The 12,908-nt window shown below is 41.1% G+C and overlaps 1 protein-coding gene across 2 annotated transcripts in view; it reads left to right on the forward strand.

The window, feature by feature from the left end:
- Positions 1–1,306: 1,306 nt before the first annotated feature.
- Positions 1,307–12,908, forward strand: part of NYAP1 (neuronal tyrosine phosphorylated phosphoinositide-3-kinase adaptor 1) — a 66,484-nt gene continuing 54,882 nt past the window's right edge. For both annotated transcript variants that reach the window (XM_077261547.1, XM_077261546.1), the window contains exon 1: positions 1,307–1,424. The gene's annotated coding sequence lies outside the window, so the exon portion shown is untranslated. The remainder of the gene's footprint in view (positions 1,425–12,908) is intronic.

Below are 12,908 nucleotides of genomic sequence, written 5' to 3' on the forward strand. Positions count from 1 at the left end.
TCCTGTATTACACCTGTGATATTACACGAGTGTGTGGTCCTGTATTATACCTGTGATATTACACGAGTGTGTGGTCCTGTATTACATCTGTGATATCAGACGAGTGTGTGGTCCTGTATTACACCTGTGATATTACACGTGTGTGTGGTCCTGTATTACACCTGTGATATTACACGTGTGTGTGGTCCTGTATTACACCTGTGATATTACACGAGTGTGTGGTCCTGTATTACATCTGTGATATCAGACGAGTGTGTGGTCCTGTATTACACCTGTGATATTACACGAGTGTGTGGTCCTGTATTACACCTGTGATATCACACGAGTGTGTGGTCCTGTATTACACCTGTGATATCACACGAGTGTGTGGTCCTGTATTACATCTGTGATATCACACGAGTGTGTGGTCCTGTATTACACCTGTGATATCACACGAGTGTGTGGTCCTGTATTACACCAGTGATATTACACGAGTGTGTGGTCCTGTATTACATCTGTGATATCACACGAGTGTGTGGTCCTGTATTACATCTGTGATATCACACGAGTGTGTGGTCCTGTATTACACCTGTGATATTACACGAGTGTGTGGTCCTGTATTACACCTGTGATATTACACGAGTGTGTGGTCCTGTATTACACCTGTGATATTACACGAGTGTGTGGTCCTGTATTACACCTGTGATATCACACGAGTGTGTGGTCCTGTATTACACCTGTGATATTACACGAGTGTGTGGTCCTGTATTACACCTGTGATATCACACGAGTGTGTGGTCCTGTATTACACCTGTGATATCACACGAGTGTGTGGTCCTGTATTACACCTGTGATATCACACGAGTGTGTGGTCCTGTATTACATCTGTGATATCACACGAGTGTGTGGTCCTGTATTACACCAGTGATATTACACGAGTGTGTGGTCCTGTATTACATCTGTGATATCACACGAGTGTGTGGTCCTGTATTACACCTGTGATATTACACATGTACATCCTTCTTGGATAAACACTCTCCGTGTGTCGTCGCCATCATCGCTGGATTTTTGGCCATTTCTCCGTGTGACGCTCACCGTGTGATTCCCCCGCACACCCTGAGGTGCGGACCCGGCTGGCTCTCACCGTGTGATTCCCCCGCACACCCTGAGGTGCGGACCCGGCTGGCGCTCACCGTGTGATTCCCCCGCACACCCTGAGGTGCGGACCCGGCTGGCCCTGAGGTGCGGACCCGGCTGGCCCTGAGGTGCGGACATCGCCCGCACCTGCACACACACGTCCTGACACGCACAGGCCACGCGTGGAGCGCAGACAGCCGCAGTGTGCTGTTGTCTCTCCTCCCGCTCCTCCTCCACCCTCCCCGTCACACAGACCCCCTCCCGGCCCCTCAGCCTGGCTTCCATCTCTCCGCCTGCCGGTAACGGAGGTAAGAGAGGGGGGGACAGACCGGAAAAATGGGAGCGAGGAACGACGGGGTGGGGGAGGAGGCGGCGGCAGCGGGGGCACACGGACAGGCGGCGGCTGCGGGGACCGGACACCTCCGGCGGCGAGACATCAGTGCACGCACGGCCAGCTGTAGGCACCGGTGTCAGGCCCGCACCGTCAGCACACACCGCCCTCATTATCACCGTACATCGCGGACATGGCGTTATAGACGGCGCAGAGGATGGAGGAGGAGAGGTCACCGCACCTGCTCTACAGCTGTGTGACACCACCGTGTGCGCCTGTGGGTGACGGCCGGTGTGTGATGGCTGTCCTCATACATTGTGTGCTGCACATACTGTATATACACATATATAATATACATACATACATGATATACACACATACATAATACACATATACATGTATCTATACCTACATATATATACAAATACAAGGCGTGTGAGCCTGTGGGTGACGGACGGTGTGTGATGGCTGTCCTCATACATTGTGTGCTGCACATACTGTATATACACATATATAATATACACACATACATGATATACACACATATATAATACACATATACATGTATCTATACCTACATATATATACAAATACAAGGCGTGTGCGCCTGTGGGTGACGGACGGTGTGTGATGGCTGTCCTCATACATTGTGTGCTGCACATACTGTATATACACATATATAATATACATACATACATGATATACACACATACATAATACACATATACATGTATCTATACCTACATATATATACAAATACAAGGCGTGTGAGCCTGTGGGTGACGGACGGTGTGTGATGGCTGTCCTCATACATTGTGTGCTGCACATACTGTATATACACATATATAATATACACACACATACATAATATACACACATACATAATACATATATACATGTATCTATACCTACATATATATACAAATACAAGGCGTGTGCGCCTGTGGGTGACGGACGGTGTGTGATGGCTGTCCTCATACATTGTGTGCTGCACATACTGTATATACACATATATAATATACACACATACATAATATACACACATACATAATACATATATACATGTATCTATACCTACATATATATACAAATACAAGGCGTGTGCGCCTGTGGGTGACGGACGGTGTGTGATGGCTGTCCTCATACATTGTGTGCTGCACATACTGTATATACACATATATAATATACATACATAATATACACACATACATAATACACATATACATGTATCTATACCTACATATATATACAAATACAAGGCGTGTGCGCCTGTGGGTGACGGACGGTGTGTGATGGCTGTCCTCATACATTGTGTGCTGCACATACTGTATATACACATATATAATATACATACATAATATACACACATACATAATACACATATACATGTATCTATACCTACATATATATACAAATACAAGGCGTGTGAGCCTGTGGGTGACGGACGGTGTGTGATGGCTGTCCTCATACATTGTGTGCTGCACATACTGTATATACACATATATAATATACACACATACATAATATACACACATACATAATACATATATACATGTATCTATACCTACATATATATACAAATACAAGGCGTGTGCGCCTGTGGGTGACGGACGGTGTGTGATGGCTGTCCTCGTACATTGTGTGCTGCACATACTGTATATACACATATATAATATACATACATAATATACACACATACATAATACACATATACATGTATCTATACCTACATATATATACAAATACAAGGCGTGTGCGCCTGTGGGTGACGGACGGTGTGTGATGGCTGTCATCATACATTATCTGTGCTGCACATACTGTATATACACATATATAATATACACACATACATAATATACACACATACATAATACACATATACATGTATCTATACCTACATATATATACAAATACAAGGCGTGTGAGCCTGTGGGTGACGGACGGTGTGTGATGGCTGTCCTCATACATTGTGTGCTGCACATACTGTATATACACATATATAATATACACACATACATAATATACACACATACATAATACACATATACATGTATCTATACCTACATATATATACAAATACAAGGCGTGTGAGCCTGTGGGTGACGGACGGTGTGTGATGGCTGTCCTCATACATTGTGTGCTGCACATACTGTATATACACATATATAATATACACACATACATAATATACACACATACATAATACACATATACATGTATCTATACCTACATATATATACAAATACAAGGCGTGTGAGCCTGTGGGTGACGGACGGTGTGTGATGGCTGTCCTCATACATTGTGTGCTGCACATACTGTATATACACATATATAATATACACACATACATAATATACACACATACATAATACACATATACATGTATCTATACCTACATATATATAGAAATACAAGGCGTGTGAGCCTGTGGGTGACGGACGGTGTGTGATGGCTGTCCTCATACATTGTGTGCTGCACATACTGTATATACACATATATAATATACATACATAATATACACACATACATAATACACATATACATGTATCTATACCTACATATATATACAAATACAAGGCGTGTGCGCCTGTGGGTGATGGACGGTGTGTGATGTCTGTCATCATACGTTATGTGTGCTGCACATACTGTATATACACATATATAATATACATACATAATATACACACATACATAATACACATATACATGTATCTATACCTACATATATATACAAATACAAGGCGTGTGAGCCTGTGGGTGACGGACGGTGTGTGATGGCTGTCCTCATACATTGTGTGCTGCACATACTGTATATACACATATATAATATACACACATACATAATATACACACATACATAATACACATATACATGTATCTATACCTACATATATATACAAATACAAGGCGTGTGTGCCTGTGGGTGACGGACGGTGTGTGATGGCTGTCCTCATACACTATGTGCTGCACATACTGTATATACACATATATAATATACACACATACATAATATACACACATACATAATACACATATACATGTATCTATACCTACATATATATACAAATACAAGGCGTGTGCGCCTGTGGGTGACGGACGGTGTGTGATGGCTGTCCTCATACATTATGTGTGCTGCACATACTGTATATACACATATATAATATACACACATACATAATATACACACATACATAATACACATATGTATCTATACCTACATATATATACAAATACAAGGCGTGTGCGCCTGTGGGTGACGGACGGTGTGTGATGGCTGTCCTCATACATTGTGTGCTGCACATACTGTATATACACATATATAATATACACACATACATAATATACACACATACATAATACACATATACATGTATCTATACCTACATATATATACAAATACAAGGCGTGTGCGCCTGTGGGTGATGGACGGTGTGTGATGTCTGTCATCATACGTTATGTGTGCTGCACATACTGTATATACACATATATAATATACATACATAATATACACACATACATAATACACATATACATGTATCTATACCTACATATATATACAAATACAAGGCGTGTGAGCCTGTGGGTGACGGACGGTGTGTGATGGCTGTCCTCATACATTGTGTGCTGCACATACTGTATATACACATATATAATATACACATATACATAATATACACACATACATAATACACATATACATGTATCTATACCTACATATATATACAAATACAAGGCGTGTGTGCCTGTGGGTGACGGACGGTGTGTGATGGCTGTCCTCATACACTATGTGCTGCACATACTGTATATACACATATATAATATACACACATACATAATATACACACATACATAATACACATATACATGTATCTATACCTACATATATATACAAATACAAGGCGTGTGCGCCTGTGGGTGACGGACGGTGTGTGATGGCTGTCCTCATACATTGTGTGCTGCACATACTGTATATACACATATATAATATACACACATACATAATATACAAATACAAGGCGTGTGTGCCTGTGGGTGACGGACGGTGTGTGATGGCTGTCCTCATACATTGTGTGCTGCACATACTGTATATACACATATATAATATACACACATACATAATATACAAATACAAGGCGTGTGTGCCTGTGGGTGACGGACGGTGTGTGATGGCTGTCCTCATACATTGTGTGCTGCACATACTGTATATACACATATATAATATACACACATACATAATATACACACATACATAATACACATATACATGTATCTATACCTACATATATATACAAATACAAGGCGTGTGCGCCTGTGGGTGACGGACGGTGTGTGATGGCTGTCCTCATACATTGTGTGCTGCACATACTGTATATACACATATATAATATACACACATACATAATATACACACATACATAATACACATATGTATCTATACCTACATATATATACAAATACAAGGCGTGTGCGCCTGTGGGTGACGGACGGTGTGTGATGGCTGTCCTCATACATTGTGTGCTGCACATACTGTATATACACATATATAATATACATACATGCATGATATACACACATACATAATACACATATACATGTATCTATACCTACATATATATACAAATACAAGGCGTGTGCGCCTGTGGGTGATGGACGGTGTGTGATGGCTGTCATCATACGTTATGTGTGCTGCACATACTGTATATACACATATATAATATACATACACATACATAATATACACACATACATAATACACATATACACGTATATATACCTACATATATATACAAATACAAGGCGTGTGCGCCTGAGGGTAACGGACGGTGTGTGATGGCTGTGCTCATACATTGTGTGCTGCACATACTGTATATACACATATATAATATACACACATACATAATATACATACATACATAATACACATATACATGTATCTATACCTACATATATATACAAATACAAGGCGTGTGCGCCTGTGGGTGAAGGACGGTGTGTGATGGCTGTCCTCATACATTGTGTGCTGCACATACTGTATATACACATATATAATATACACACATAATATACACACATACATAATACAAATATACATGTATCTATACCTACATATATATACAAATACAAGGCATGTGAGCCTGTGGGTGACGGACGGTGTGTGATGGCTGTCCTCATACATTGTGTGTGCTGCACATATTGTATATACACATATATAATATACACACACATACATAATATACACACATACATAATAAACATATACATGTATCTATACCTACATATATATACAAATACAAGGCGTGTGCGCCTGTGGGTGATGGACGGTGTGTGATGGCTGTCCTCATACATTGTGTGCTGCACATACTGTATATACACATATATAATATACACACATACATAATATACACACATACATAATACACATATACATGTATCTATACCTACATATATATACAAATACAAGGCGTGTGCGCCTGTGGGTGATGGACGGTGTGTGATGGCTGTCCTCATACATTGTGTGCTGCACATACTGTATATACACATATATAATATACACACATACATAATATACACACATACATAATACACATATACATGTATCTATACCTACATATATATACAAATACAAGGCGTGTGCGCCTGTGGGTGATGGACGGTGTGTGATGGCTGTCCTCATACATAATGTGCTGCACATACTGTATATACACATATATAATATACACACATACATAATATACACACATACATAATACACATATACATGTATCTATACCTACATATATACAAATACAAGGCGTGTGAGCCTGTGGGTGACGGACGGTGTGTGATGGCTGTCCTCATACATTATGTGTGCTGCACATACTGTATATACACATATATAATATACATACATAATATACACACATACATAATACACATATACATGTATCTGTACCTACATATATATATATAAATACAAGGCGTGTGCGCCTGTGGGTGATGGACGGTGTGTGATGGCTGTCCTCATACATTGTGTGCTGCACATACTGTATATACACATATATAATATACATACATAATATACACACATACATAATACACATATACATGTATCTATACCTACATATATACAAATACAAGGCGTGTGTGCCTGTGGGTGACGGACGGTGTGTGATGGCTGTCCTCATACATTATGTGTGCTGCACATACTGTATATACACATATATAATATACATACATAATATACACACATACATAATACACATATACAGGTATCTATACCTACATATATATACAAATACAAGGCGTGTGTGCCTGTGGATGATGGACGGTGTGTGATGGCTGTCCTCATACATTGTGTGCTGCACATACTGTATATACACATATATAATATACACACATACATAATATACACACATACATAATACACATATACATGTATCTATACCTACATATATATACAAATACAAGGCGTGTGTGCCTGTGGATGATGGACGGTGTGTGATGGCTGTCATCATACATTATGTGCTGCACATACTGTATATACACATATATAATATACACACATACATAATATACACACATACATAATACACATATACATGTATCTATACCTACATATATATACAAATACAAGGCGTGTGCGCCTGTGGGTGACGGACGGTGTGTGATGGCTGTCCTCATACATTATGTGTGCTGCACATACTGTATATACACATATATAATATACACACATACATAATATACACACATACATAATACACATATACATGTATCTATACCTACATATATATATACTACAAATACAAGGCGTGTGCGCCTGTGGGTGATGGACGGTGTGTGATGGCTGTCCTCATACATTATGTGCTGCACATACTGTATATACACATATATAATATACACACATACATAATATACACACATACATAATACACATATGCATGTATCTATACCTACATATATAAAAATACAAGGCGTGTGAGCCTGTGGGTGACGGATTGTGTGTGATGGCTGTCCTCATACATTATGTGTGCTGCACATACTGTATATACACATATATAATATACACACATACATAATATACACACACATACATAATACACATATGTATCTATACCTACATATATATACAAATACAAGGCGTGTGTGCCTGTGGGTGACGGACGGTGTGTGATGGCTGTCCTCATACATTATGTGTGCTGCACATACTGTATATACACATATATAATATGCACACACATACATAATATACACACATACATAATACACATATACATGTATCTATACCTACATATATATACAAATACAAGGCGTGTGTGCCTGTGGTTGATGGACGGTGTGTGATGGCTGTCATCATACATTATGTGCTGCACATACTGTATATACACATATATAATATACACACATACATAATATACACACATACATAATACACATATACATGTATCTATACCTACATATATATACAAATACAAGGCGTGTGCGCCTGTGGGTGACGGACGGTGTGTGATGGCTGTCATCATACATTATGTGTGCTGCACATACTGTATATACACATATATAATATGCACACACATACATAATATACACACATACATAATACACATATACATGTATCTATACCTACATATATATACAAATACAAGGCGTGTGTGCCTGTGGGTGACGGACGGTGTGTGATGGCTGTCATCATACATTATCTGTGCTGCACATACTGTATATACACATATATAATATGCACACACATACATAATATACACACATACATAATACACATATACATGTATCTATACCTACATATATATACAAATACAAGGCGTGTGTGCCTGTGGGTGACGGACGGTGTGTGATGGCTGTCATCATACATTATCTGTGCTGCACATACTGTATATGCACATATATAATATACACACACATACATAAGGCTACGTTCACATTTGCGTTGTGCGCCGCAGCGTCGGCGACGCAACGCACAACGCAAACAAAACCGCAACAAAACGCACGCTAAAACGCTGCGTTTTGCGACGCATGCGTCCTTTTTGGCCGAAATTTGGACGCAAAAAAAAATGCAACTTGTTGCGTTCTCTGTGCTCAACGCTTGCGGCCATGCGTCGCAAAACGCAGCACAACGCATGTCCATGCGACCCCATGTTAAATATAGGGGCGCATGACGCATGCGGCGGCGCCCGACGCTAATGTGAACGTAGACTAATATACACACATACATAATACACATATACATGTATCTATACCTACATATATATACAAATACAAGGCGTGTGCGCCTGTGGGTGACGGACGGTGTGTGATGTCTGTCATACGTTATGTGTGCTGCACATACTGTATATACACATATATAATATACACACATACATAATATACACACATACATAATACACATATACATGTATCTATACCTACATATCTATACAAATACAAGGCGTGTGCGCCTGTGGGTGACGGACGGTGTGTGATGTCTGTCATCATACGTTATGTGTGCTGCACATACTGTATATACACATATATAATATACACACATACATAATATACACACATACATAATACACATATACATGTATCTATACCTACATATATATATACAAATACAAGGCGTGTGAGCCTGTGGGTGACGGACGGTGTGTGATGGCTGTCCTCGTACATTGTGTGCTGCACATATATACACATATATAATATACATACACATACATAATATACACACATACATAATACACATATACATGTATCTATACCTACATATATATACAAATACAAGGCGTGTGCGCCTGTGGGTGATGGACGGTGTGTGATGGCTGTCCTCATACATTATGTGTGCTGCACATACTGTATATACACATATATAATATACACACATACATAATACACATATACATGTATCTATACCTACATATATATACAAATACAAGGCGTGTGTGCCTGTGGGTGACGGACGGTGTGTGATGGCTGTCATCATACATTATCTGTGCTGCACATACTGTATATACACATATATAATATACACACACATACATAATATACACTGTTATGATCCTTAGTGGCTGAGGATCACGAATAGACCAGCAAGTGAATAAACTAAGGACAAGCTCTAGGGAGATGGTAACTGGACTGATCGCAAATCTGAACCTATCCAACACAACTAGAGGTAGCCGGTGAACGTGCCTAAAAAATTCCTAGACGTCTCGAGCCAGCCTGAGGAACTAGCTACCCCTAAAGAGAAAGAAAGACCTCGCTTGCCTCCAGAGAAATACTCCCCAAAGGTATAGAAGCCCCCAACAAATATTAACGGTGAAGTAAGAAGAAGGCACATACGTAGGGATGAAATCAGATTCAGCAAAAGAGGCCCACTAGTACTAGAAAGCAGAAAATAGAGAAGCGGTCTATGCGATCAATAAAAAACCCTTACAAAATATCCATCCTGAGATTTCAAGAACCCACGCACCAACTAATGGTGTGTGGGGAGAAACTCAGTCCACTAGAGCATCCAGCAAGCGAGGGAATCACATTTTAGCAAGCTGGACAAGAAAACATGATAAACACTGCTGATCAAAAAATGAACAAACAAAACTTAGCTTGTCCTGGATGGACTGGGAGCAAGGTAGTCAGAAGGAATCTGAGTAGCACTGATTACATCGACAGCCGGCAACAAGTGAAAGTAAAACAGAGCTATATAGGAACCTCCCAGAGGATAACGAACCAGCTGATAGCCAGAGACCAGCAGGATAACAAACAAAGCCACCAGGGGGAGCCCAAAGCAAAAGTCACACCATACCACCAGTGACCACAAGAGGGAGCCTGAAAACAGAGTTCACAACAGTACCCCCCCCTTAAGGAGGGGTCACCGAACCCTCATGAAAACCCCCAGGGCGATCAGGATGAGCCACATGGAAGGCACGAACCAAATCGGCCGCATGAACATCAGAGGCGACAACCCAACTATTATCCTCCTGACCATAACCCTTCCACTTGACCAAATACTGGAGCCTCCGTCTAGAAACACGAGAATTCAAGATCTTCTCCACCACGTATTCCAATTCTCCCTCAACCAGCACCGGGGCAGGAGGCTCAACCGGAGGAACCACAGGTACCACATACCTCCGCAACAACGAGCGATGGAACACATTATGAATAGCAAATGATGCCGGGAGGTCCAGACGAAATGACACAGGGCCAAGGACTTCCAGAATCTTATAAGGACCGATAAACCGAGGCTTGAACTTAGGAGAGGAGACCTTCATAGGAACGAAGCGAGAAGACAACCACACCAAGTCCCCAACGCGAAGTCGGGGACCCACACAGCGACGGCGGTTGGCAAAGAGCTGAGCCTTCTCTTGAGACAACTTCAAATTGTCCACCACATGATTCCAAATCTGATGCAACCTATCCACCACAACATCCACTCCAGGACAGTCAGAAGGCTCCACCTGACCCGAGGAAAAACGAGGATGAAACCCCGAATTACAAAAAAAAGGAGAAACCAAAGTAGAACTAGCCCGATTATTAAGGGCAAACTCGGCCAACGGCAAAAAAGTAACCCAGTCGTCCTGGTCAGCAGAAACAAAACATCTTAAATAAGTCTCCAAGGTCTGATTAGTTCGCTCGGTTTGGCCATTCGTCTGAGGATGGAAGGCCGACGAAAAAGACAATTCAATGCCCAACTTAGCACAAAAGGTCCGCCAAAATCTAGACACAAACTGGGATCCTCTGTCAGAAACAATGTTCTCAGGAATCCCGTGCAAACGAACCACATTTTGAAAAAACAGTGGAACCAACTCGGAGGAGGAAGGCAACTTAGGCAAAGGCACCAAATGGACCATCTTAGAAAAACGATCACACACCACCCAGATGACAGACATTCTCTGAGAGACAGGGAGATCTGAAATAAAATCCATGGAAATGTGCGTCCAAGGCCTCTTCGGGACAGGCAAAGGTAACAGCAAACCACTGGCACGAGAACAGCAAGGCTTCGCCCGAGCACAAATTCCACAAGACTGCACAAAGGAACGCACATCCCGCGACAAGGAAGGCCACCAAAAAGACCTGGCCACCAAGTCTCTGGTACCAAATATTCCAGGATGGACTGCCAACACCGAAGAATGAACCTCGGAGATGACTCTGTTGGTCCATCTATCCGGGACAAACAGTCTCTCCGGTGGACAGCGGTCAGGTCTATCCGCCTGAAACTCTTGCAGCACACGTCGCAAATCTGGGGAGATGGCAGACAAAATCACCCCTTCTCTAAGGATACCAGCCAGCTCTGAATCTCCAGGAGAGTCAGGCACAAAACTCCTAGAAAGAGCATCAGCCTTCACATTCTTCGAACCCGGTAGGTACGAGACCATGAAATCAAAACGAGAGAAAAACAACGACCAATGAGCCTTTCTGGGATTCAGCCGCTTGGCCGACTCGAGATAAATCAAATTCTTGTGATCAGTCAAGACCACCACACGATGTTTAGCTCCCTCGAGCC

The sequence above is a fragment of the Ranitomeya variabilis genome, chromosome 5 (genome assembly GCF_051348905.1).
Source record: "Ranitomeya variabilis isolate aRanVar5 chromosome 5, aRanVar5.hap1, whole genome shotgun sequence".
NCBI classification, from domain to species: Eukaryota; Metazoa; Chordata; class Amphibia; order Anura; family Dendrobatidae; genus Ranitomeya; species Ranitomeya variabilis.